Source organism: Neopsephotus bourkii, unplaced genomic scaffold (genome assembly GCF_033783945.1).
Source record: "Neopsephotus bourkii isolate Nb327-2 ecotype Australia unplaced genomic scaffold, CSIRO-AGI_Nbou_v1 NB_1154, whole genome shotgun sequence".
NCBI lineage: Eukaryota > Metazoa > Chordata > Aves > Psittaciformes > Psittacidae > Neopsephotus > Neopsephotus bourkii.
The window spans coordinates 1,813,199-1,833,920 of NW_026901640.1; the positions used below are offsets into that span (position 1 = coordinate 1,813,199).

Below are 20,722 nucleotides of genomic sequence, written 5' to 3' on the forward strand. Positions count from 1 at the left end.
CGCTCATTGCTCAGCTCCTGCAGAAGCTGCTGCATGAGGCAGGCAGTGGGAATTCCATATCCCCAGTTATATCCAGTTTATCACCCTGGTGTGCATCCAGCCTCACTCAGCACCCAAGGCCCTCTGGTCAGAGATGCTCACAGTCTCCACAGTAGTTTAAAAAGGCACCTGGATCTCCTGAGTGCCCTGAAGGAGGATACATAAAGATAAAAATACAAAGAGAAGCAGATGCACATTAAAGCAGCTAAAGAGGAGGCCTCCCGGATTCCCATTTGATCTACACAAGCCTGGATCCATGTTAGGGTGGTTAAGGTGGAACTCAGACTAACCTCAGAATGGTTAGGGTTGGAAGTGACCTTAAAGATCATGCAGTTTCATGGAATGATTTTCACTATTAACAGTTGCATAAACCAGGAAGAGCAAAATAATTCACAATTTCCATCCAGGGAAGATGTAGGCAAAACAAGCTACACATAAACCCTCTGAAAGCTTTCCTTATGATTTGTATATTTGAGCAGGCTTTGGCATTAAGTCTGAACTGATTGGGAAGATCAGTTCAGAGGCATCGCACCAGAATACCAACAGGAGCTCCTTCTCCTTGTGTAAAATTCCTCTGGAGGTAGCAAACATCTCCTCTCCTTGCAAGCACTTTGCAGCAGCCTTTCTTTGGGATAATAATGCTAATGAAAAATGCATGGGAGTGATTAGTTCTAGCAAAACGAATTCCCTTCCCAGAAAAGCTTGGCGTTAACACCACACTGGTGTCCCACCACAGGCCATGCTGCTGCTCCCCATCGCAGCTAGCTCTCCCTCCATGAAGGCACCCCTGGCCCTCGGTCTCTAAAAGGGGTTGAAAACCCATTGCATTGGGCTTCGTTAGCATATTCCAACTTCCTGGAGGAAGCAATAATTTAATGTCTCCTGAGAACTGTGTTTTAGCTCTGCCACTGTCTTCCCAAAGAAGCCAAGCTACAGCTTCCAGTTCAATTCAACGTTACCAGGCAGGGGTGATAATTCTATAGGGCTCTGCTTGGCAAACACCAGACATCGCTGTTCTCCATTGCTACAGCTGCAGTCCAGTCCTCTTGGCTAGAAAGACTTCCAGATGCTGAAGCATCTCCATGCACCACATCCCTGCACCAAGCCACATGTGGCTGGGGATGGCCAAAACCTGAAGCCTTCCACAACCCAAGCTCCTCACATGGAGACACCCCTGCACTTCCACACTGCCTCCAGCACCATTGGCATCCCACCATCACCAACAGACTGACCCACACCCATGGGTGGCTGCTCTCTCCTTTACCCAACTGGTGGGATCTTCTTTCCTGCACCAATGGCCACCATCACGCTGCCTTAACCTGAATCAGTGTGAGGTGCTGATGAAGAGGAGAACCCCACAGCTCTGTCTGGCACCTCAGGACATGCACACGCACGTGTGAAATGTCTCAAAGCTCCTCTCATGGCTGGTGTCAGGCTGGCTCACGGGGCTTTGTTGTGGCGCTGCCAGATGGGGTGGGCTGAGGGTCAGCCCTGGCAGCAGGACACAGAGCTGCTTTACTCACTGCAGCGTGAAAAACATCACCCTCCTCGGGCCTGGGTTGTGTTCGATTCCCTGCTTCCTCCCTTTCCCCTTCCACACAGCTGTTAATGAGACAGTTTGCTGGAGCCAGCCAAACGCAGACAGGCACCGGGCGGCTGCTGCCCGAGGGCCCGGCGCTGGGAGCGGGCACACAGGGCAATGGGGCACTTTTGGTGTAAACATGTGGCATGTTGGCGTGCCAAAAGCCTGGTTGGTGGCCTCTATTTGTTTATCAAAGAGCTTGTCAGGTTCATTTACACACGTCACCGCCTGCATGGGCTTGAAGAGAGAGGGGAAACACATTCTTTGTCTGCCCGGTTCCCTGTGAGCCCGGCAGCTTCGCTGCCTTGGGACCAGAGGGATGCTGGAGCTGCAAGCAGGAATATGCATCCTCCTGGATCACCCTGTGCTCCAGCTCTGGGAGAAAAGGCCAGCTGAAGGGTCTTAGTGAGATCCTCAAACCACCATCCTCTGCCAGCCTGTGTGTGAAGCAGTGTGAATGTCAAGACCTGCCCTGTCATACACATCATCCTGCTCTTCCTAAAGCCAAGCTTTTGCTCTGGGGTCCAGAGAAGGCAAAATTTAGATCCCGTGTGATGGGAAGAACACGAAAGTGAGAAAGTTTTGATTCTTTTTCTGAGCTGTTTGCTGAGTTTTGCAAGGAAACTGGTTCTGGAATGGCTATCACCTGTCAAAATTGCTACCAGGAGATAACACTGCTTTTAACCAGCTCTGAAACGCTACTCGAGTGAAGTGGAACAGGATTGAACCAAAAGAGTTTTACCTCCCCAGTATTAAGTGCATATTGAAGATTTAAGTAGCAATTAAGGTTGCTGTAGAAGATGGCAAAACAGAGTGTTTATTTTCCAGAGAGAAGGCAAAAAAGCAGCGAAAGAAAGAGGGGGAAAAAAAAAGGGAAAAAACCCAGCAATTAGGAGAATAGACTGGGGGGGGGAAATATTAAATGGATGTTTCTGCACAAAAAAACCCAGGCTGACAACATTTCTGCTTTGTAAGGGGGAAATGACTGTAACGCAGTGTTTACATAGCAGAAATCAGGGGAAATTATGCTGTCACACTGACATCTGTAGGAGAAGGACAATTTTAAAATTACACTGTTCAACACCTTTAATGATTTGTAACACAAGAGGTGTGGCTACTCCTATTAAATGTGTTGCCAAATCAATAAAAGGCATAATTGGAGTTGTTAGAGCAAATTATAGCACCACCGCTATGTTGCAATACAATGTTCCCTTGTAAACTGCTATTACGGGTAAAGCTGTATTTCTCTCTTATTTGGCTGCTTTGTAATGAGTTGGCATTTTGCTCCATAATAGTTCCACTTTCTTTTATGGAGCTTTCACTTTTACTTTCCTCTTTTGTGCAGCCTATAATTTCCCTTCCCTTCCTCTCTGCCTGTTGACAACTGGTCTATACACGGTTGAAAACAGCCCCGAGGTTATAAACTATATTATTTAACATTATTTGTAATCTTTTTCAATTGGAAGTCAAGGGGGGAGGCACAACATTCAGAATCCGCGATGGCTTGAGGCTGGGTCTTCGCTTTCCCTGGAGCGGGGCAGGAGGGGTGGGAAGATGCTGCATAAACTCTTCAAGGGTCTTGCTACTGGCATTTCAAATGAGGGATTTGGGCTTATCTAGCTAGAGCACAAGGAGTGGCTGTGGAAGGGCTGGCAAGGCTGGACGTTAGTTGTACATCACAAGATGTGCTGAAGTTAGCAAGGTCTTGGTGCTGTCTGACAGGGGACTGCTGCTTTGCTCCTAATGATGAGGGGTGATTTGTCCCCCTAGTAAGGAGTCTAATATATATTCTAGATATCATATTGTACCTATATATAATATTATATATATCACATATATTATCCTTAGATATGCTCATCCCTATTCCATGGCTCTGCTGGGATACAGAGGCAAGCTGGGGCCAAACCACAGGGTGACTGCCTTGATTCTTCAGTGCTCACATAATGCTGCTGTGGGCTCTCTTGCACCCATTCAGTGCAAGGGAATGGGAGAGATTTACCACTGTCCAAGAAAAGCATCCAGTTCACAGTAAAAGAAATAGAAAGGGGAAAAAAAAAGAGGATAACAGAAAGGAGAATTGATTTTGATGCTGGCTCACAGCATCTGTGCCCTCCCAGCATTCAGACTGGGCTCTGATCTCCGTGGCACACACAGTGTAACACAGGGGAGTGCCCTGGTGCTGTGGGGAAAGTTCTTTCTGAAGTGATATTTGGCAACTAGAAAGCAAGTCATGAAACAAGGTGCAGTTAAAAGGGGGGGGGGAATGGTGAATGATGCCATTATGGAAGTGTTTGCATCTCCAAACAAAACCAGGAAAGATAATTGCATTGCTATTAACTAACACAGAGATGTTTGGAAATCCAGTGTTGGCAATCATGAGAAACAAAGGGTGGATGCTGGCCTTTGACTTGTGTCTGCTTTAGCACCAGCACGCACCTTAATGCCTCTCACATGGAGATGATGCTCAGGTGGGAACCTTACACACAGTTTATGCAATAGGATTTATTTAGCCTTGGTTTATTAATTGATTTCTAGGACCTGCAATAAATCTGTTCCTTTGGCTCTATATAGTTTTCTTTAAGCCCTGTACCAGCTTGCGCTCAGATCCTGGCCCCTCAGCCAGGAGCTGTCATTCACATCAAACAGGGAAACAGAGGCAAAGGGAGGCTCAGGAGCAGTTTTCCTCATGGAGGGAGCAATTTTTGAAGAGAAGCATGTAAAGGACTACAACAACCTAACAGAGAATGCACTCAGGTGCCCTCGTGCCCTGTCTGCAATGGCTCCAAGGCCCCACATTCTCACCCACACCATCACCCCAGGAGCACAGTGGGCAGGAGAAGCTGCAACAGGGGCCAGCACACACAGACACTGCAGTATAAAGACACTTCTCTGAGCTCAGCATGACCCTCCTTGCACTGTGTTTTCCCATTGAACCAGGAGGGATTTGTTCTGTTGTGATGCCATCATGCTCTGTGCACTGGGGGCACCCACTGGTGTTCAGACCCTTGGATAAGTTACATGAGCACAGCCCGGGCAGCACAAGGGAGGAATGCAGGCAAAGAGAATGCAGAAGGTGTGCTTGTAAATCCCTTGGGATGTAACCCACACCTATTCTCTTTCTGAGAGTATCAGAGGGAAAAAACCTTGCAGGTTGTCTCACAAAACTCAAGTGGTAATTCCCCAAGAGCACATCCAAGCTGAACGTGCAGTGGAATCCCAGGGTGGCAACGGCAGAAGAGGATGAGCGATTCAACCCCAGCTCTGGTAAGGAGGGAGCCAACACACACGTTTGCCTCTAGTGCAAACCCCCTCAAAGCCATCCAAAGGGATACCAAGGGGGCAGTGGGGAAGGAGAGGGGCAGCTCCATGTCCATGTATTCCCAGCTAGACAAGATGCAAACACAAACCACACCTTGGAGAAGTGGCAGATGGAAACAGGCGTTTCTCCAGGCGCTGGGGTTTTGCTTCAAGTCAGAGCCCTCCTCCTGGATTCATATGCAGAAAGGTGGGAGGGGGACAGCCAAAAAGAAGAGGGAGGCTCACATTTCCTATCAGCACACGTGCCCATTTCTCCTGGCTTTCTGGGAATAAGAATGCATTGCTCGTAGCCCAGATGTAAAGCAGTTAATAAACAGGCTGTTAATGTGTCAGTAGACAAGGCACACTGTCCTAGGCTCCCCCCACACCTCCTCATAATCCTAATTGCATCAAATCTAATCATTTTTATGGGATAAAAAGATTTCCATAGCTGACAAAGGGTTACATTCTCAGCCCTGTTGATTCATCCAGCAAAAATTAGGTAAGAAATAGATTTCTAGGTAATGCATTAAAGACGATTGGGGGGGGAGGTAAAAAAAAAAGGGAAAGGGGAGATCATTTACTGCAATTCTGTGTCTCACTCCCCGGTTCAAGAAAGAAAATGTAAATGTGATGTTCGTTTGGCCACAGGCAGCTGCTTCTATCAGGCACTGCAAACTGCAGCAGGACAAAGGGGTAACTCTGGTAAAAGGAAAGGTTAATAGCAAAGCAGGGGAAGGGGGGGCTGCTCATCGGCATGTGCGGCACGTCGCAGCCTCGACACTCGGTGATGGGTTCGAACTGGGAACTGACATGAGATATAGAAGTGCTCACTGAAAATAATTCAGAGTGACGGCCGCATTGGCCTGAAAATGGAGAGGGGCTGAATCACCCAGCACTTGGCGAATATGCAGGAGCAGGGTTGCCAACTGATTATTCCCAGTAATAGTGTGGATTTTACTGACCACTCCTCGCCTCTCCTCACCTGCCTGCCCCCGGCAGCCCTCGGAAGTCGCAGATTCAGTGCGCTGCTGGTGGCAACGCTGCTGCTGGCTTGTGTTTTAAGCAGAAACATGCCCAAATCCCTGCACATCCGTGGGTGCATAACTGAGGGACAACATTGGGAATGCTAATAAAGAAATAAACCCTCCAACTCTAATTCATTTCATCACAAATATCTTTACAGAGTCAAACTGCACTATTCAGGCTGAAAATGAGACATACAAAAGAATTAAGGCCTAGTATATTGTATACGTATATACTCTATGTATCTATACATTGTGAGCATATATATATATATATATATATGTTGTATGGGTATATATGATCAGCCTGCTCTAGTGGAAAGTGTCCCTGCCCATGGCAGGGGGCTGGAACTGAACGAGCTTTAAGGTTGCAAAGAGCATCACCACAGAGCTGAGCCTGATCTGTAACAAAATGCAGTTTGAAAAGCTCTGTACGGTATCAGAACTTCCAATTACACTCTTCCATCTATACAGACACTTTAAGTTAGGGGCAGATATCTCAGCTCCCTTCCCAGGAAGGACAGAGAGCAACCTGTCTCAGGTAGGATGCTGGGGTCCTTCTAAGAGGGCAGCCCACATGGTGGCAGGTTGCAGCTCAATAGCTCAGCCTGCCCCTGAGTAACTTACTCCAAGAGAACAAGAGGGTCTCTGAATCCCAGCAGGCTTCTTGCAGGTATGAACAAATGAGAAGAGTCTCACTGGGCACGTAGGGGGTTTTGTTTGGTTTTTAAACCTGGCATGAATGCCTTTGGAACAACAAAAGAAGAGGTTAAAAATATGCTAAAGCAAAAATAGATCCTTCACCCGCAGTTCGTCTGGATGGCTGGCACTCACCCGAGAACATGAGTTATTGGAAGATTCAGAAGCTCTAAAAAATCACTGTCCAAAGGGAAAGGATGAAACTGGAGGCAGTCTCCTGCAATGCACTTACTCATATGACCACCAGCACCTTTCCCCCTGCAGCACAACCCTCTCCTCTCAGCGGACCCTTCCAGGCACAGTGCTGCAATAGCAGTACAAGCCAGAGCTGAGGCAGCTTTTGGAGCACCACCTGAACATAGCACAAGACAGTGCTTCTGCAGAGAGACAACCTGTCATGTGGGGATGCCAAAGAAGCATTCTTCTAACGCTGAAGGTTACTTGGAAAATGAAAGCAGGGCCAGCCTGTGAGCCAGACCGTGAAGAGACCTGAGTCTCCTCTAAAGTATGTTCCTCTCTAGCTCACATCCCTGAGCAGAGCCTCAGATTTCACGTGCACTGAAGAGATCAGGGATGAGCTGCTTGGATGCCAGGACTGAGTTTTCCTCCCCCTTACATGAGTTCATAGAATCTCAGGTCTGACAGCATGCTGGCAGGTCTGGAGTCACAGGGGATGTCAGGGATGGGATGAAGGCCCCAGGAGGTGAGGCACAGCCATGGTACCAGGTTGGTTCTAACCCCTGTTAGCTGAGCTATACCATGTGGAGCAACATGTGCTCAGCACCAACATCCTCTCCCCTTTGCAGGCTCACTCTTCAGAAGTACATTTTCCCCTCAACACAACGCACTGCAGGATTTGGGGTGCAGTTAATACAGGACCTGCCACCCTCAGCCCTTCCTTTCCTCCTTTGTCATTTTAAAGCTGCCATTGTGAGGGCCCTTCTGAAATTATGTAAAGCCCTGCTGGTTAGATGAGGGCAACCTGTATTTATAACACCAGTGTTGAAACACATACTAATTCCACATAAATCTATGGCAAGTTAATCATGCCTGCATTTCCAATCCAGTTTTATGAGGTCAGAACTATTGGTCCAGCACTCCTCCTGTGACAAGAGGCTGTCGATGGCTCAGGCTGTGCGCACCCAAGAGCTGCAGTGACAAACCAGCTCCCAATAAGACTGTCCCAAAAGGGTCTCTGATTCCACGGGCTTTGGTTGCACTCCCTTGAACTCATCCTACATGGTCACAGATGCCAAGAGAAGTCAGGAATTATCCACCCTGTGTCCACCTGCATTTTAGCCTATTTATGTTTCACTGTGGCTGCTGTGCCTACAGAAAGACACCAAGTTGTGAGTGATTACAACTGGCAGAATGACCCCATTTTGTTATCATCCAAGGCATCTATTTTATTATGAAGTTTCAAAGTAATCAGTCTGCCCTGTACCTGGTTAGTGGTTAGTGGAGATGAAAGCTGGCACAGACACCTGAGACAAGCCAGAGCCTACAACCAACACGAGGCAGCACATCCCCATTACTTCTCCATGGAAGAGTATTTTACATCCAGACCTCCTTAAGGCCTTTTCCAGCATTTGCCAGGAGTTTTACTAATACCTCTGTAATACCTAAACCTGGTACTAAAGCTGGTTAATGTATACCCCCTCTCGTCACAAGAGCCAGAGAACCACAACATCTGGGGTCTCCTGTTGAGTTGCTATGCAAACTCTGGAGGAAGATGCTGCCCCGGTTTTCCTCCTCTGTACTGACAGTATAAACACTTGCTCAGATGCTATTGTTGCTGCACTGTCAAACTTGCTAAAGCCTGGCAGTGGCATAAACCTTTGTTTGAAGAACCAGAGAGAATTTGGATCCCAGCTCAGGAGGGTTTTGGCACAGATGGACAGAGAACAAACAGATTTCCAGCCACATGGAAGCACTGGAAGGAAACAATAGCTTGCAGCAAAGAAAGTGTCCAAGATCAGTGGCACATCCTGTTCCTTCCCATTCCTGTGCTTGCATGAAATTTCCAAAGAGGTGGGGAACAAACCCAAGCTCTGGTGTTTCAGTTGCTCTTCCCTGTGGATGCAGTCACTGAAGCAGAGTAAGGAAAGGTCAGCTGGCTACAGTTATGCTTCCAGTCCATTTCAGGGCTTTAGCACTGACATTAGCCCATAAATAGTAAAGGCATCATTTTGTGAGATAAATTTTTAAGCTGTTCTGCTTATACCACACTTAGTAAAACACATCAGGTCATGCACAGCCAGCTATGGGAGGGCTGTGAATTAACATCACCTCAAGGATCTGTAAAGGAGGGACAACCGGTGAGCTGAAGATGCAGCTTTGTACTTATCTCACGTTTATTTCCTAGCTTATATTAGTTTGCAATAAAGCACAATTACCTAAACACACTTCTTTATTGTTAAACTGGGCAGCAAAGGCAGCTCTAAAATGCTCACAAGTTCTCCCAGTGCACGCAAGAAGCTGAAGGTTCTGGGCTTCCGTGTGGGTTTCTGTGCTTGGGTATTTGGCTGCAGAACAGGCTTATTGGTTCACTAATAACCATCTGCTTGGAGCTCAGTTCGTCCCATTCAGCCTGCACTCCACAAGCTGAAATTAGAAATATTGACAGAAACAAGTTCTGCCAGGCAAGAGAAGTTCAAGCTGTTCCTGTATTTGTGTGTGTGCTTGTGCTGAAGTTCCTGGGCATATCCTCTATCACCTGCCAACCCTTACTCTATTTTACATTTAAAACCTAAAATACCAACATATAAATGTAATACAGGATGTAATCTCTCCTGCAAAATGCCCCACATTCCCCTCACACCCTTCATTCCTACAGCCCAAGCCTGGGGTGTGCTGAGCACCTCGTGCACTCGAGGTTGCGATCAGCAAAGGGTGATGCAGGACAAGCTGGGTTTCTCAATACAGGATAAGCAAATCCTACTTGTTTGGAGCATTAGAATAAGGAAAAGAAGAAGAACAAAGCTGTAGTAATTACACTCAGTGGGACGTATTCTCCTCAATTCAAATGTAACAGGAGCATCGCTGAACGACTGGGTAAACGCACACACATGAACACTCCCTCTACACGTTCTTCATTCAAATGTATATTGCATGCACAAGAGATACTTTGAGACCAAATATATACAACACTAAGATTATTTTTATTAGCTGAAATAAAAAGCCCCACTATACTGGCTATGCAGCTACCTCTGCTTGACAGGGTGATGCTACAAACCCTCCTGCACAGCCACTGCAGACTTTGCTATAGAATTTCTACCTAAAGGATTTTAATTCTTTAGCTTGTCCACAATGATTTAGAGATTAAAAAAAAACAACCCCCAAACCAAACTATCTTTCCTGAGACCATTTACAGGGCTTTTAAAGGAAAATTAAACCCCTATTACCTCTTGGATCAATACTCGATACAGCAGGCCATTAGAGCAGGGCTGCCCCAGACCAGCACTCTTCATAAAGGAGGGGAGGCAGGGTGGAAAGGAGAGGGGCAGGAAGGAGTAGTTGTCCTCATAGTGCTTCAGTCCTACCTCTGGAGCCCAAGACCCCCACTTTGGCAGAGGCAAAATAGCCAAGTGAAGCAGGAACAGATCCCACCACATCAGTTCTTTCATGCACATCCAGCTCAGATTTCACTGGTGCCTTTTGCTTTACAGCCCCCTGAGCAGACAAGCTTCCCTCCTACTTTATTTTTGCCTAGATGTAGCTATTCTCTGTGAGGAGGGATGATCTATTTTGAGTTGAGCTCTTGCATGTAGGATTGTTGTCTCTTGGACAGACTTCTGTCCCCTTTTCTGCAGGGAAACCCCTGGAGAAGGAGCATCCCAAGAAGGCTGTGAGCATCCTTCTTGTTTGTCTTATCAACCTCTCTGCCACGGATCGGGCTGGGAGGCAGGAGAGGGATGTAACACACTTGCCATCATCTCTGCTCCTTTTGCACCTTCTTTTCAGGCTCTCTCTCTCTTTCCCCTTTACCAGCTTTGCTCCCATCTATGAAAAATCAGCAAATAAAAAGTTACATTAACCCCACCCTGACCTCCCCGACATAATACACTGTGGGCTGATGGGCTGCCTTTGGAGCGTCAGTGAAAAGCTGTCATTCTTCGGCATCCCAAGCACAGCCTGGGGAGCATTTACTGGATAATTAATATATTAAATGCATGAAAAATAGTTTCACAGGGGGCCCCCCCACCAGAGCCTTCCCCCACATGCACCTACTGCCATCTTTTTCAGGGAAAGAAAGGATGTAAAGAAGAAAAGGGGGGAAAAAAGATAGATACAGCATGTGCACCATCAATATAAAAGCATCCCCTGAATAGCCATCATAAAAACTGTTCATAATTTTATAGCTTCATTCGTGCTGGAGCACCATAAAGGCAGGCCATATTTTTTACACTCAGGATGCCTCATAAAAAGAGAGAAAAGGAAGGAAGGAAAGTTGGCATGGGAGACATGGAAGCACAGCGCACAAGCCATCGGCTCACCTGAGGACAAAGGCTCCTCAAAAGGGGGTTGGAATTTGTCCTCTCTGACCTGTGAGGTTCTAAATCCCACTGGGACCATCACAATAATTATTAATTGGGAAGTCTTCAGCTTTTTTTTCCTCCTCTTTTTCTTATTTTGCTGACTGCATCTTTGTCTTTTAGAAGGGATGATGGAAGGGCAGAAGCAGGCAGCCCTGCCCTCCAACTGTGTCCTTCACCTTGCAGTGGGCCAGCAGCTTTTTAGGTCCTTTGAACCCTGCTCTCCTTTCCCTTCACCTCCCCAAATGCAAAATTCATGAGCTGGAGCATGGATTAACAAATAAATTAGAATGAAGGCAAATGGGTGGCAATAAAAACTAATAATAATAGAAAAGGAGGCCTCACCTTCACGTGCCAGAGGCTGGGCAATATAACAAACCACAGCCTGGTCTCCTGCTGGGGAAGGGAGGGCTTTAAAGCATTTCATCCTTTATTTCCTGTAATATATTTGGACAAGGTAGCTGTAAATTGGAGGTAAGAGGAGAAAGCAAGTGGCAGGAGAAGATGGGGGTCAAAGGGAAAGGATGGTTTGTGGATATGGCCCCTGAGCTTTTGTGATCCAGGGATTTAGTGTGTTCACATACACAGACCCATTTGCTGGGCTGGCTGCCCCTGCACTCACTGAGCACACCACAGCACTGCTCCTGGCCACCTCCAGGAACTCAAACCATGCCTTTCCAACACATGTGTGTGTATTTTAAGTGTGATGTGTACAACAGCAGAGATGCCCCTAAATTTACTTGTTACACCTATGAGACATGGACTTCATGATTTTGCCAAGACTTCTTACAAGTTCACACAAGTTGAACTCAAATCCAGTGGCACGTGTGGCTTACAGGACATCCAAAAAGCTTCTGGAACCACACTCATCCTGCTCACCAAGCGTGGCTGTGCCACGGTGTTCACAGTTTGGGCTCTCAAGAGCTGGGAAGAGGAGTCATAGAATCAGTAAAGCTCATCCAGCTCGAACCCCTGCCACGGGCAGGGACCCCTTCCACTGGAGCAGCTTGCTCCAAGCCCCTGTGTCCAACCTGGCCTTGAGCACTGCCAGGGATGGGGCAGCCACAGCTTCTCTGGGCACCCTGTGCCAGCGCCTCAGCACCCTCACAGGGAAGAGCTTCTGCCTAAGAGCTCAGCTCAGTCTCCCCTCTGGCAGGTTCAAGCCATTCCCCTTGGCCTGTCCCTACAGGCCTTTGTCCAAAGCCCCTCTCCAGGTTTCCTGCAGCCCCTTTAGGCACTGGAGCTGCTCTAAGGTCTCCCCTTCAGGAGCCTTCTCTTCTCCAGGCTGACCTGAGTCCAGCCCCTGCATCTGAACAAACAAACACCCCCCAGACCACTCCTGAGAAGCCATCCCACCAGGAGGTAGGTGAGCACCTCCAGCCCATGGCCCAGCCATATGCGTGCGGTGGGGAGGGATAACGCTGCAGAGCAGCCACCAGCGAGGCCTCATTTGTCTCTTTCATGTTTATTCATGGCGAACTCTGACAGAGGATCCGGCTCCATTCGGGAGCTGTCAGCAGGTGGCCTAATAGTGAGAATTAGTGAGGCACACAGCAACGAGACACACTGGGGCTGCCTAATGCTGCCCATATTAACGCACGCCTCAGAAATGAATAAAGCTTCTTCGAGGGGAAAAAATAACAACAGTAGAGGAGGAAGAGGAGGAGGAACCAAGGGGGAGCCCCACGCGCTGTGTGAACGCTCACTTACTGCAAAGGTGTCCTCCTTCCATGTGGGTGCTGGCCTCAGGCCATGTGCACACACCCTGTCGAACACTGATCCACAGGGGCTTGGAACTGGGTGAGCTTCAAGGTCCCTTCCAAACCAAACCAGTGTGGGATTTCTGCCCTGCTCTGTGCTAACACAGCCTCTGCTGTCAGCTGCTGTCGTGGTGGGATGCAATAGATCACCTTCTCCATCTGATGAGTGCTGGAGAGACATGGGAGAGGTTTCCTGGGCCATACCTGCGCTCTATGGATGGGAAGGCAGAACCCCAAGTCACTGCCAGTGTCACCTCCTGATGCTTTCACTACAGAGTGTGACCCAGCCTGGCTCACAACCTCTGTGTTCCCAATGCAATCTCAGCATAGTCTGCCTCTGGAAACAGTTAACTCCTCAGGAAAGGAAGACAGGAGACTCAAAGTGGTTTTGCTGCATAACACCAATCCTTTTCACAGCCTGTTTCACCTGCTCTTTGGAAATCAGAGGCCTAATTTTACAGCCTGCTCCCTCAGTCTCAGTGGTCCCAAGAGCAAGACAAAGACAAATGAAGAAAGATACAAGAGAGAGAGCTGGGGAGCATCCAGTTTTCATGCAGAGAATAGGAACCAAAACTACACACATCTGAACAGGTCTCCAAAGATCCCTTTTCACATTTAGCTGCCATATCACATTTTCTGACATAACTACCAAAAATGATGGCAAAAGCAGATCTGCTCTGAGAAGCAGCATCTCAGCAGCCAGTTTCCTTATCCCTTTCCTCCTGCACACATACCCAGTAATCCTGGGCAGAACTCTATTAGAAACAAGGACCTTGGAAAAATCAGAGAATCAAATAATACCCCATAAACCACTTTAAAAGAATGGTTCTGGAAGTGCAGGATTAGGCCCTAGAAGCAGCTTCTGATTTCCACCTCAATGTGCTGGTCACACCTCCATTAGCATCACCGGCAGCTTTGAATATAGGGATAAAAACCCTAAACCCAAGCATTGCTCTGCCATGCCCCTGTGTGTGCACTGAGCCCTTTCACCCTGGTTGGTATTTGCACGTCAAATACCACAATAAACAGCAGCAAGATGATTTTGTTTCTTCTGCTTACGGTTCCTTCCCATTATAAAAACGTTAGTTTTGTGTCTGCCTTAACAGTTTTTCATCTTTTTAAATGCTAGAGACACGTACAAGCTGAAAAAGCCCACCCAAAGCCCCTTTTCCTCACATTCCTATTTCCTGCAAATAGGAATGGACACACACAAATATATCCCATCCCCTTGCATGGAGTGCCAGACACACACAATTCCAGCCTCACACTACAAACTCACCCATAAACCCTCTTTATGAATGAGGTACCTGGTTGTTGGCTTTCCCTTTTGCATTTTAAATGCTTTCCACACCTGGGCTGACAAAGGTGCAAGTAAATGACGGAAAAAAGCACTGACTAATTTGAGGAAATATTGAAGAAACTCCAAGTTCCTGCCTCTTTTACTATCCTCTGCTCCATAATTACATTGCACTGCCTGATATTTTCATGGAACATTAACCCAAGTCAGGTGACTGCCCCTCACAGTCTACGCCTATCCGTTACCCATAAGACCCCCATGGACCTTGACATTATTAATAGTCCTATTCATTAAGTATTACTCTTGTAGAATGAGTAGCATAATATTGGCCTGGAGATAGGAACAGGCAGAAGGAATAAGTCAAATTAATTTTCCGCAGCAAACGCCCCGATTCTGTAAATGACATTCTATACTGTTAGCATTTTAAATGTGACACAAATGGCAGGAGATACAATTTGAAAGCAAAATAGTAGAAGACATGGCTCAGGGTGTAATGTGCTGCATAAAAATCCAATAACATCAGTTACATGAAGGAAGGGAATGAACCAACCCGATGGAGGGGTTTAATTTGCATTTGTTTAAAATGGCAGGTAAGGGAGCAGGAGGGAGGCTGCAGCTCCCTGGGGAGGGGGCTGTATCCCCTTCCACTGAGGAGAAGGGTGAGGAAGAGCTCTGCTTGTCTCCGAGACCTCAGAGCATCCTCACACCTTCCTACCACTGCTGACAGTCCTGTGCCTCCAGCACACTGCTGGCTGAAGGCAGATGAAAGGCACATTAGAGGGGAGGCCCCTCCAAAAGGCTCTCTGCATATGTGGAAGCAGCACACAGGCTCAGCTTGCCAAGTCCCTTCAGAGAGCTCAGCTTAAACTCCAGGGAAATGAAGGTGGCAGCAGGAGGGCAGAGCGAGTGGCTCACAGGTTCCTATGAATCATTTGATTCATAGGAACCAAATCCACAGGCAATGACCTGGTCTGAACATGATCTACTAGAAAACTGCTCTAAACTATAGCATATTTGATCCACAACTTTCAGGAATGAACAAAACCACACATCCCCATCTGACTGGGTTCCTCCAGCATCAAAGCTGACACTACCACTCCTAGCATGAGACAAAAGGCCAGCCCAGAGCTGCAGGATCTTCTCTGGATCTACAAGAGATGGGCAAAAGCCTGAGCCCTTGATTTAAGCCAAGCAGAACAGCGGAATACAGCTCCTCTGGGGGAGTTCAACACCAGAGCTAAGGCATTTTGTGAGAAAACATTGCCAGCTTTGTCCTAGTTCAACTCAAACTCTCAAATCTAAAGGCACTAACAGCTGCCCAAAGGATGAATGGGGCTGAAATTCAACACTAGTGCTGAATCCCATGCTTTCAGCCCTTTTGTGTGTTTTTAATATCTCAGTGCATCTGGTCTGGAGGAGGTAGAAGAATGCAGCTCTCCAAAGCACTATGCATGTTTCTATATTCCCTCCTTACAAAGCTCCCCACACCAAAGCTGCAGACCACCAGACAGGAGAGCTCAGATCAGGAAACCACAATTAAATGCAAAGCCTGACCTCCATTAGTTTTATTTAGGGTAAAGCACGGCGCTGTAGTTTATTTATTAACAACATAAAAAGACATTGCCTATAGAACATAGAATAAATACACATAATTTCCCCACAAAGAGCACTGAGCTGGCTTCCTGAGGGAAAAACAACCTATCACTTAATTGAAGCAAGAAATGTCCAATCCAATAATCTATAATTAAATATTTTATGGAATATGTTACCTAGAGATGTTTATTTATAAAATGCTTCTATCAATAACAAGTTGTTAGGAGGGGGAGAGGTCTGGGCCATGGCTGGTTATGTCTGAGGGAACTGCATCAGCATTAAAGAGGCTCTTTCTGCAGCTCATGGTATGGGGTATGGGATCCTCCCTCAGCATCACCAGGGGTTCAAGCCATACAAGTGTCATCAGAAACTTAAAGACAAGCTTCTAGACATGCTCAGTGACAAAGGCAGATGCTTAAAGTTACCTCAAAATAGAGAGAGATGAAAAGTTTTAAAGACTAGGCCTGAAACAGATGTGGACAACTGCGGATTGGAGCCACAACCTACGACATTCTCATTTCAAAGCCATTAGATCACCTTAAAGACTCTTCCTTTCATATTCATGCACTCCAGAGCACATGGGACAGTTCACACAGCGAATGGGAGCAAATATTTGAACACTGTTCTCATCAAATCAGCAGCACTTCAAAGACAAAGAAAGAGAAGATGCCTTGGAGTAAGAGTCCCACATATCCTATAGACCCACATGACACACACACAATCCTCCACTCTGCTTCCCACTGCTGCTTTCCCTCCAGACAAATGACTTTATCTGTTGGTTGCAATCCTACTGCAGTCCTTCTTACAACAGTAATTTTTCTTCTCCCTTTAATTTGGGGTTGCTTTGCAGCGCTCAGTGCTCCAGCTCCTTTGCGGTATGGCCAACTGTAAATTGTGTTTGAAACTACAAAGTGCAGAATAAAGCAACTGATCGAAGCAGTAAAAGGGAAAGAAAACACAAAAATCCATGGCAGTGGAAAGGCTATAGGAAAAAGAAACTTCATCCATCAAGGTAACAAGATCTGGGAGGGCATATACATGTAGGATGAAACACAAGAGATACACATATCCTAAACAAGACAATACTATGGCATGAAAATGCTGGTGAGCGAGGCAGGGCAGGCTCTGTACAACCATTAACAGGAGACACTGGGACATCGGGAGTGGAGGTAAGGTCAGGGGTGGAAACAAAGCCCTGCAGCCCAAACTGAACACCCAGGGGCTGCCCTCCCCACCACCCACAGTGGGTTTAAGGGAAGGATGAGTGACTCTAGTCTTCAAGTCAGCTGTGATTTTGGGTTGGTAACTCAAAACAGCATTTAGTGGGTGCCAGGGAGGTGGCACTGCTGAGCTACATGGCAGAGCCGCCAAAACACAAAGCCCTCAGTCCAAATCCAGCAGGAAAAGTGGGACAGCAAAAGGAACACAGGGCAGGGACCTGCACTAGCGTGGAGGCCGAGCATCAGAAAGCCATTTTCCAGGCTAACGCTTTGTTTCCCAGTTTCAGGAGGTACCACCTGCAGTCACCTCCAACACCAGAGGCTGCTCAGCCCATCTCCACTGGCCCCCCAGCCAGGCCCTGCTCAGCCCACAGCGCCCTGGGCCCAGCTCCCCATCCGCTGGTAGATGGGAACTGTGGCACCTCGGATCCATCAGCGGTGTTTACACTTGGCTCCCTCGCTCTGCCACGAGCATGAAATGGGGGGAAAATTATAATAATATCACAAATGAAATTGAATGAGTAACAACATTTTCTAAGAACAGAATAAATACAGTTGGTGGCGCCTTTTTTTTTTCCAATTTAGTATTGTTTAATATGCATTTAATCAACCCATTCAGTATTATAGAGTCTATGTACCGTGACACCCTCCTATGCCACAGAGGAAGCATTCATAGGCCATTAGGCTAAAGTAATATGTATGAGGAACCACTTTTCCCCAGGGTGTAGTAACTATTTTTGCTCCCCAGTCGTCCCCATTAAATCATTAAACCTCATGACTATGCTTTCTGAACTCTACCCTGATCTTTAAAAAGCAGAACATTAAAGGGCAACTGTCACCCTCCATTGCACAGGCCTTGTGTTTTATATATTCAAAGCATTAAGCCTTTTGTCAGTCTATACATCATAAGCACTGGAAGACTGTATGCACAAACAGGAAATGTTTATAACTGATGTCCCTTTTATAGTGGATGTGCGAATGGGCAGGATGAAAAGCCCAGGCTCGGCTAGTTTATGGAAACTGAAGCAACGTGATTTTCCCCAGCTGCTTGCAATAAAACCATCTTCCTTACTTATCTTTATGTGGCCACTTGCAGGGGGAAAGAGAAGCAGTTTTGCACAGGCAGAGAGTTAGAGGTCCAGAGGTCATAAGGTGATGCCAACTTTGGACTTGCAGATCTCATTTCCCTGCTTATGGCAAAAACTTAATGAAGAGCATAGCAGTAGGAAGTATCTACTGAGAGAGGCTGGGTTGGGCTTACACAGACCCTGCCAGCTCCCACACACCCCTTCATATGTGGAGCTGTCACTACTGAAATGCACCCGTACACAGGGAGGAGGAGGTTAACAAAGAATTAAAGGCACGACCACCTCTGCCACCACCAAGTTCACTCCTCTTGAAGGCTTCTTGTAATACCTCTCCCCCAGGAAACTCACTTGGCCATCTCCATTTTGCTCCTCTCCATCTATATCTGCAGATACAAGGATACCTGAAAACCCAGCCTTGTACACCTGGAAAGACTGGGAGACTATTCCCAACTCTACCACAGAGCCTTGAAAAAGAGGTATCTCAACTGCTTTGTGCCCCGCAGCTCCTATTTTCCTTCCTATAGTAAAATTCACTTGCTCCTAACATGTACTAATGCTTCTGACACTCTCTCCTGGGGATCTGAGAGGTAAGGTGCTGCAGACACCACACAACGTGGGTGCACAGCTTCAGAAACCCCCACATAGATTTGGACTAAGATTTTGGACGAGTCATTTCCCTGCACCTGCATCCTGCCCTGTATCTCCCCTGTGTATGACCACTGGGCTTTAGGAGTCTGAAGTCTCATTAGGAGCAAAGGAAGCATTCAGCATAGGGCAGAGCTTTGCCAGGGCTTTTAGTACTCACTCGGGCAAGGGGAGACACAAAACAGCCCCTAGAAGAGGTTTGTGAGAGCATGGGGTGGATGCAGACAGTAGTAACCTAAAACCAGAAAACTAGCAAATACCTTTCAAAGCAGGGAAAAGAGACCAAAATAAATGTCAAGGTCAGGCAAGGAGCAAGGGAGAAAAACACTTGCATGTTTTTGAGCCTGTATTACACAGGTACCACTGCACACTTCAAACGCACTTCAGCACACCCTCCCCATCCCTGGCGTCTGAGGACGCTTCCCAGTTACCTGCAGATCCCTTGTAAAACAACAGGAATGTTAGGTTAACATGACTTGGAGAGCGATAGTGTGGCTTGCAAAATGTCAGAGCTTTCATCCTGTATGTTAACTTCCCAGCCAGTGGTATCAATCTGCAGCAAAACACAGTTATTTCATCATGACATTAGTTCACCTTTAAAGGCATATGGTAAAGCCTGCTTTGTGGCTTGCAGCAGATGAGCTTCCTATAATTACAATTTGAACTGTTCCACAGGCAGCTCTATAGATAGCGGATCAGTGATTAAAGTTGAAATCACAGGGTAAGTAGTTCTGTGACACCGTGAGTCACAACAATCATCAAAGACTCAACTCTCTGGTTTCTGATGAAGTGGAGATAGTGCAGTGATTCAAGTAGGGGACTGAGACTCAAGTGCTGCTACTTGGAGGCAGGAAAAGAGCAGACACATTCTTGAGGAAGATACTCAGTGCGTGCTATTGACTGGCCCCAAGCAAATCTTTAACCCTGCGTCTGGGAGAGAGCATGACTGTGCATCTCATTGCGGTGGGGCCCCCAGTGTCACACCTGAGGATCACAGGCTCCAGTTAAACATTCTTCTTGCTGATTCCTCCTTTGATTTGAGGAATAATGCATGCAGGGCACAGGACTGCAGTGCTGGGGCTTGGCAACAAGCTGAGGCGTGCACTGGTTTTCCCTACAGAGCTTTCCTGCTCCCCAGATCCCATCAGCACAAGGCATGGAAGTGAAAGGAGTGTGCACTCACACTGCTGTACCCCTTGCTGACCCCCAAAAGGGGGCTTGTTTGTTTAACTGTTCTATGAACAGAGAAAATCCTGCCACTGCCTCTCCTGGAAGGTCCCCTTTCCACAGTGCTCCTTCAAGCTTAGGTGAAGCTGATGCTGAGAGAATTTGGCTCCAGAAAAATCAGTGGGTTCAAATTTGTAAGGAAAAAATCTACAATGGAATTGCCACAACAAAAGAAAAGCCCCATACAAGAATTCACTTAGCTCCTGGCAGTGACACCTCACTCGTACATACAGTAAAATGAATTACAGCACATGGGAGGAATCAGATCTCAGCTCCATTCTCTGGCTGCAAGACTTGCCCTTTCCCAGCCCTACACACTTTCACTGTGGTAATGCACAAATCCTGGTGCTGAGGAACTTTTACCATCTGATAAATGAAGGAAAAGGGTAAACTGAGGCACAGGGGAGGTGGCACCCATGGCTCAAGTGATCCCAAGCCACCAGCCACAGCAGTGCCCAGCCTGGGTGGCACTGACTGCACTGTGTCCCACAGGAAAAAGTCAGGAGAGTGCTAAGGGACTTCAGCAGGAAAATCTCTATCAGAAGAACCCATCCCATTGCAAAGTCCTGTGCTTTTCAGATCAGCCCAGTTGTGCAGCAGCCTGCAGCACTGTGCACCAGCTCGGATGCTTTAAGGGAATTGCTTTCTCTATACTTTTAAAGATGAAAGACATTTCATTTAGAGCAGGGATGGGGAAGGGGAGGGTGCAAGTGCA

General features: G+C 47.1%; 1 long non-coding RNA gene across 2 annotated transcripts in view; it reads right to left on the minus strand.

The window, feature by feature from the left end:
• Positions 1-20,722, minus strand: part of LOC133217694 (uncharacterized) — a 207,700-nt gene that overhangs the window by 138,098 nt on the left and 48,880 nt on the right. The gene's annotated exons all lie outside the window — the stretch shown is intronic.